This window comes from Vulpes lagopus, chromosome X, assembly GCF_018345385.1.
Source record: "Vulpes lagopus strain Blue_001 chromosome X, ASM1834538v1, whole genome shotgun sequence".
NCBI classification, from domain to species: domain Eukaryota; kingdom Metazoa; phylum Chordata; class Mammalia; order Carnivora; family Canidae; genus Vulpes; species Vulpes lagopus.
Window position 1 is genome coordinate 72,208,455 of NC_054848.1, and position 6,949 is coordinate 72,215,403.

A 6,949-nucleotide genomic window follows, 5' to 3' on the forward strand; every position below is an offset into this window, starting at 1 on the left:
TTTTTTGGATGGATGCTTGTATTGCGATGTATTTCCCCCTCAGGACTGCTTTTGCTGCATCCCAAAGATTTTGAACAGTTGTATCTTCATTCGCATTAGTTTCCATGAATCTTTTTAATTCTTTCTTAATTTCCTGGTTGACCCTTTCATCTTTTAGCAAGATGATCCTTTACCTCCATGTGTTTGAAGTCCTGCCAAACTTCTTGTTATGATTTAGTTCTAATTTCAAGGCATTATGGTCTGAGAATACACAGGGGATGATCCCAATCTTTTGGTATCGGTTCAGAACTGATTTGTGACCCAGTATGTGGTCTCTTCTGGAGAAAGTTCCATGTGCACTTGAGAAGAATGTGTATTCGGTTGAGTTTGGATGTAAAGTTCTGTAGATATCTGTGAAATCCATGTGATTCAGTGTATCATTTAAAGAACTCGTTTCTTTGCAGATGTTGTGTTTAGAAGACCGAGCAAGTGTAGAAAGCGCTAGATTGAAGTCACCAAGTATAAGTATTATTATCTAAGTATGTCTTAATTTTGATTATTAATTGATTGATATATTTGCAGCTCCCACATTCGGGGCATATATATTGAGGTTTGTTAAGTCCTCTTGTTGGATAGATCCTTGAAGTATGATATAGTGTCCCTCTTCATCTCTCACTACAGTCTTCGGGGTAAATTTTAGTTTATCCGATATAAGATTGACTACCTCTGCTTACTTTTGAGGACCATTTGAATGGTAAATTATCCTCCAACCTTTTATTCTAAGGCTGTATGTGTCCTTCTATCTAAAATGAGTCTCTTGTAGACAGCAAATAGATGGGTCCTGCTTTTTTATCCAGTCTGACACCCTGCACCTTTTGATGGGGTCATTAAGCCTATTCGCGTTCAGAGTTACTATTGAAAGATATGAGTTTAGTGTCATCATGATATCTATTCAGTCCTTGTTTTTGTGGATTGTTCCACTGGACTTCTTCTCAAAGGGGAATTTTAAGAGACCCCTTACAATTTATTGCAGGGCTGGTTTGGAGGTCACATATTCTTTCAGTTCCTGCCTGTCTTGGAAGCTCTTTATCTCTCCTTCCATTCTAAATGAGAGCCTTGCTGGATAAAGTATTCTTGGTTGCATGTTTTTCTCACTTAGGACCCTGAATATATCCCACCAGCTCTTTGGCCTGCCAGGTCTCTGTGGAGAGGTCTGCTGTTACCCTAATATTCCTCCCCATAAAAGTCAGGGATTTCTTGTCTCTTGCTGCTTTAAGGATCTTCTCTTTATCTTTGGAATTTGCAAGCTTAACTATTAAATGTTGAAGTGTTGAACGGTTTTTATTGATTTTAGGGGTGAATCTCTCTATTTCCTGGATCTGAATGCCTGTTTCCCTTCCCAGTTTAGGAAAGTTCTCAGCTATGATTTGTTCAAATACATATTCTGGACCTCTGTCCCTTTTGGCGCCCTCGGAAACCCCAATTAAACATAGGTTTTTCTTTCTCAGGCTGTCACTTATTTCCCTTAATCTATCCTCACGATCTTTTGTTTGTCTCTTTTTTCCTCAGTTTCCCTCTTTGCCATCAACTTGTCTTCTACGTCACTCACTCGTTCTTCCACCTCGTTAACCCTTGTCGTTAGGACTTCTAGTTTGGATTGCATCTCATTCAATTGATTTTTAATTTCTGCCTGATTAGATCTAAATTCTGCAGTCATGAAGTCTCTTGAGTCCTTTATGCTTTTTTTCTAGAGCCACCAGTAGCTTTATAATGGTGCTTCTGAATTGGCTTTCTGACATTGAATTTTAATCCAAATTTTGTAACTCTGTGGGAGGGAGGACTGTTTCTGATTCATTTAAATTGAGGTTTTCTTTCTAGTCATTTTGCTCAGTGCGGAGTGGCCAAAAACAAGTTGTATTGGGAAAAGAAGAAAAAGAGAGAAGAGAAAGAAGGAAAGAAAAAGAAAAAACAACAAAGTAAGAAAAAAAGAGAAAAAAAGAAAAAAGAGGTAAGAAAAAGAGAGAAAAAAAGAAAAAGAAAAAACAGGGGTGTGTGTGATTATCCTCTGATTCTGTATACTGTAAGTCCCTCGAATTTCCCTGGAAGTTTCCAGTGCTGCTTCGTCAATAATTTGTTTTTCCCCTGTCCCTCTAGCTGGTCTTCTGGGGGAGGTAGCCTACTGTGCTGATTTTCAGGTCTTAGCACTTGGGGGAGCTGCTCATCCCCCTGCCTGGTGCAGGGCTCAGTGAGTGAAGTTTAAGCTGCTTATCCGGTGAGGCCACTGTGAGGCTCAGTGGGTTTTTTTTTTTTTATTCTGTGAGGCCCCAGTAGGAACAACCACAGTGGCGGCAGCCAGCTCTGGAGCCCTGGATTAAGCTCCTACAGTAACTAAGGAGCTCTCAGTCTCCAGGCGCCTGGATGCTCCGGGGGCGGGGCCGCTGATCTGCTCAGCTTGGGGCAGGAGTGTCTTTGCTGTCCTGTGCCCTCCTGGCCTCTTCCTGTCCCAGGGCGAGGCCGGATCCTGGGCTGTGTCCCCTGGGCCCTGTGCTCCCGGGCCTGCGCTGTTGGATTCGCGCTCCCAGCCGCGCAGCCCCTTCCACGCGGAGCCTCCTCCCTAGCCCTTCTGAGCTTCTCCCGGGGCCGTGCATCCCCTCCTGCGCGGAACCTCTGCTAGAGCTGCCTCTTAGCTGCTCCCGAGTCCAGCCGTGCATGCGCTGCAGCGCTTTGGGAGCTTGGCCACGGTGTGTGGCGTACTCTTCCTGGGGTGCAGGTGTCTGTTAGTGTCCCAGGGAGCCTGAGGGCATCCCCGCCCCTCCTAGGATCCTGCTCTAACTCCCTGCACTGGCCTTTCCCTCCGGGAAGATTGGTGAAGCTCCTGCTTCTCCAGGACGGAGCTTTCCTGTCCTGGGGGCACTCGCCCCGGCCTTAGCCCGGCTCCTCGCGGGGCCCCTCCCCCTTGGATGCCTTTTGTTTCTTTATTTCTTTTTTCCCCCGCCTTCGTACATTGATAGAAGCGTGAACTCTTCTCACTATCATTCCAGCTGTTCTCTCTTTAAATCTCAGGCTGAATTCGTAGATTTTCAGGATGATTTGAAGGTTATCTAGGTAATTTGGTGGGGACAGGTGACTTGGGGATCCTACTCTTCCGTCATCTTGCCCCTCCTCCAATCTTCTGCCTTTTGTCCTAAATTTTCTTCCACCAATACCAAAGTAAATCACTTGTAATTATGACTGTAATACAGGGTCTTAGCATAGAGGGTCAGTAAACCACAGTCAGTGGTCCAAATCTAGATTGACACCTGCTTTTATTCAGTCCATGAGCTGAGAATTGTGTATATATATATATATATATATATATATATATATATATATATAATTTTATGTATTTATTCATGAGAGACACAGAAAGAGAAATCAGAGACATGGGCAGAAGGAGAAGTAGGCTCTCTGCAGGAGCCTGATGTGGGACTTGATCCTGGACCCAGGATCACACCCTGAGTCAAAGGCAGACACTCAACTGCTGAGCCATCCAGGTGTCCCTGTTTTTATATTTTTAAATGGCTAAAAATTTCAAACGAAACTTAATATTTTGTGACATGTGAAAATTCTATGAAATTCAAACATCAATTTTATAAATAAAGCTTTATTGAGACACAGCCACAGTTGTTCATCCATTCTCTATGGATGATCTTGTGCCACAACAGCAGAGCTGAGTAGTTGCAAAGACACTATAAATGGTGCTGTTATCAATTGTCACTGCTATTATAAATCACATTGAAGCAGTTATCAGCATTTTTGAATGCCATATGTGTTATCTATCTATGAAAAAAAACATTTTCAAAAATGAAATTGTTAAAATCATGTTACAGATAAGCATTAACAAATGAAATTTGTAGTCAATTTTAATCATAGGAAATATTAATTTTAAACCTCAGTTATATTAACTGTTATTGCTCTTCTTCCAACACAATAATTTTATTCTCCTCATTAGTACACTGGTATTACAGAAAACTTTTTCTGAATTATTATTATTATTACCGCATTTTGGATTTTGTCAATACAAATATTGAGTTAGTATGTTTTCTCTTTTTTAATTAAAGCTTTTCATAATATCCTTAATTTTGCCTCTTGTCCTACAGAACTGTAACTATTTATTATCTGCCTCTTTTCAGAAAAGAATACTGCCAATCTTGGTGATATAGCATTGGGAGTTTACTTGGGAAAAAGAATCAATATTGGTAATAATCCTATAGTCTGCAAGTCATAACTAAATTTTTTTGTTTTTTGTTTTCCTTTTTTGCTTCACTAAAATTTTAGGAATCACCTGCTATAGATAAAAAAAAAAATTCTAGTGGCCAAGCAATAGCAAAAAAAGTATGAAAGATTCAAATATCCATCTCATTAAAAGTTTAGAGCTAATGTCCATAACTGAGAACTTCTAGGAGAATAATAAACAAACAAGCCCCCAAATCAGAAAATAAACAGAAAAAAACTTTATTGTTTCCTCTATGTTCAGGTTTTGATGTAGATTTGGTCAGTATAAGCAAGTTCAACTTTAATTTTACATAACTGACTTCATGCTTGCTTATATGAAATTTTATATGCTAAATTATACATTTAAATAATGCTATGGATAAGAGTATCTGAGGAACATTTAATATATTCAATGGAGCACAGAATAAGAAGAGATACAAGGATGATAGAAACACAATTACACCAGTCACATAAAGATTACGTAGGCAGTGATAGGTCAGGACAGAGATGACATAGGGCTGTCCCCATCTGTCACATATCTATACAGAAAAGTAAGTTTATCTGGGAGGGTATATTCATGGTTTTATTTCTATTTAACTGTTATGTATCTTGAACTGTGCTGGATACAGAGGATGGAAAGAAGACATGATCAATGCCTTTAATGATCTCTCAATCTAGTGGAGGAGATAGATAAAAAAAATTACAACAAAACGTAATGAGTAGTGATATATTTATTCTGTAATTATTTGTACAAAGTTAGTACACAATGTAATGAAAAGAGAGAAGAGGTTCTATTAACCCTCTCCTGGGGAGATAGGAAGGCTTCACAGAGAAAATGGCCTATAAACTGGAATTTTATAAGTGAGAAAAAATTAATCAGGAAAAGAGTTATACAGAAGGTGCAAAATCACAGAAACACAAAAGAACATCTTTGTGTGTGTGTGTTCTAGAAGAAAGCTCTGCATGGCTAGAGTATTTAGTACTTTCTAGTTATGGATTGTTGGGGAAGAACGAATAAAGGTGAAAGTAGAAATGCTTCTTTAATTTAGGGAAAAATTGGTCGCCCCCGTCCCCCACCCCCGTCCCCGGCCGTGTCTGCCCCGGGCCAGCGCGAGCCCGCATCCCTGGTGATCTTGAGCGTGCTGCGCCGAAGGCGCCGGGATGAGCCGCAGGACGTGGAAGCTTGGGCAGTGCCGGGGGTGGGCTCACGCGCCTGCAGGGAGCCGGTTTCAGGGGGCAGTGGTGGACGCGGCCGAGAGCACCCATGAAATCCAGGTAACAGTGAAACGTTGGTTATTGCTTTCCTCAGAGTGCATCTTAGAGTCCTTATGATTTCACGTGTTTTTGCTGAACTTGTAAAAAAGGCACTTGGATGATCATTAACAGGAACATTGAGATTCTGTGAAAAGCTTCAAATCGGAGAGTATTCAATTTTCACCCTAGTCCAGCAGCTGTATTTAGGTGCTGCTCACCTAAATATAGATGAATGAAGACCCCATTTGGGAAGACACCTGGCCAGCGGTCCAGAGCGGATGCAGGCCATGCTGGTGTGTCTGCAAGCATAATGAAGCAAAGGACGTTCCACAAAGAACATCGGAGCAGTGTGGGGCCGAGCAAACCCGTTTCCCAGCCCCGGCGGAACATCGTATGCTGCAGGATTCAGCCTGGGTGGAAGGAAGGGAATGGCCCTGTCACCCAGTGAAAAGGAACAGCTCTGGACCAGGTGCCTGTAAATCCTTCTTTGTATCTTATAGAATACGATGGATGTGACTGTGTTTATGGACTAGGACTTAATAAAAATGAAAGAGTTTCTGTTCTCGAAGTCCTCCCTGATAAGAGTTGCGACTTCTTGAATCAGTGATGCACACCTGGCCGACACAATGATCGGCAAGGCGGTAGAGCACATGTTTGAGATGGAGGACGGCTCCAAGGACGAGTGGAAGGGGATGGTCCTAGCGCGCGCCCCTATCATGAACATGTGGTTTACATCACCTACGAGAAGGATCCCATCTTGTACATGTACCAGCTCCTAGATGATTATAAAGAAGGCGACCTTCGCATTATGCCCCATTCTAATGATTCTCCTCCAGCAGAAAGGGAACCAGGAGAAGTTGTGGACAGCCTGGTAGGCAAACAAGTGGAATATGCCAAAGAGGAGGGCTCTAAAAGGACTGGCATGGTCATTCATCAAATGGAGGCCAAACCGTCTGTCTATTTCATCAAGTTTGATGATGATTCCCATATTTATGTCTACGATTTGGTGAAAACTTCCTAGATGTCATCATGAACTTTGCCAAATTTGTGGAACTATGAAATGTATAATTTGTAGACATACAGACTTGATTGCTTTCCAGTTTACTTTTTTTAAGAGTTATTTATTATTGATTTATTTATGATAGACAGAGAGAGAGAGAGAGAGAGAGAGAGAGACAGGAGGAAGGAGAAGCAGGCTCACGTGGGGAGCCCCCAATGTGGGACTCCAGGACTAGCCCTGGGCCAAAGGCAGGCGCCAACCCACTGAGCCACCCAGGGATCCCTTGCTTTCCAGTTTAATGAAAGCTTAAATGTCCCTGTGAACCCACAATTTCTGACCACAGAGCTGGTTTTGTTCTGAATAGTACAGATTTATGGGAACACAAAGCATTTTGTGTAAGGAACTCCTTCCTCTTAAAAGAAGTCTGTGTGTCTGGAGGGGAGTTAAGGCAAGTTTGGTGCA

The 6,949-nt window shown here is 41.9% G+C and overlaps 1 pseudogene; it reads left to right on the plus strand.

Moving 5' to 3' along the window:
- The first annotated feature begins 5,719 nt into the window (after positions 1–5,719).
- Positions 5,720–6,508, plus strand: LOC121483453 (annotated as a pseudogene).
- The last annotated feature ends 441 nt before the right edge of the window (positions 6,509–6,949 follow it).